Source organism: Galeopterus variegatus, unplaced genomic scaffold (genome assembly GCF_000696425.1).
Source record: "Galeopterus variegatus unplaced genomic scaffold, G_variegatus-3.0.2 Scaffold2865, whole genome shotgun sequence".
NCBI lineage: Eukaryota > Metazoa > Chordata > Mammalia > Dermoptera > Cynocephalidae > Galeopterus > Galeopterus variegatus.
Window position 1 is genome coordinate 1 of NW_007728976.1, and position 782 is coordinate 782.

Genomic DNA, 782 nt, shown 5'->3' on the forward strand with positions numbered 1-782 from the left:
AAGATCTAAAAGGGCTGTACAGCTTATTCCTTTACTTGCTGGTTTGGGAATTTCTGCTGCAATTGCTGCTGGAACTGCCAGTCTCACCCATTCTCTATCTCAATATACAAAATTGTCTACCCAGCTGATTTCGGATGTATAAGCCCTTTCACAAACCATACAGGACCTCCAAGACCAATTAGATTCCCTGGCAGAAGTAGTCTTACAAAACAGAAGGGGTCTCGATTTACTAACTGCAGAACAAGGAGCTGTTTGTTTAGCCTTACAGGAAAGATGCTGCTTCTATGCCAACAAATCCGGGATAGTTCGAGACTGTATCAAACAACTACAAGATGACTTAAAAAAGAGAAGAAAACAACTGGCAGAAAACCCCCTTTGGACTGGACTTAATGGATTCCTGCCTTATCTCTTTCCCTTTTTAGGGCCGCTTGCGGGCTTGCTTCTTTTGCTTTCTTTGGGGCCCCTTTTTACTTAATAAAGTCACAACCTTTGTTAAACAACAAATTGAGGCTGTTCAGGCAAGGCCTATACAGGTCCATTATCAATGCCTTGAGAAGCAAGAACAAAGTGGTGCCTATATATCACTACATTCACCTTAACAAATGCTGCCTCTGTGAGCTGAACTGGATAGCCAAAGATAGGTAAGAGGGTAAGTCCCCCGCACCACCCTAAACAAAAGGCTGCCATTAATGGCAACCCATTTCTATGATGGGTACCGTAGGCTCGGGATGGGTTACCCCAACCTAAGACAGGCACAGTTCCTGAGAGGTTCTCTTGGCTTG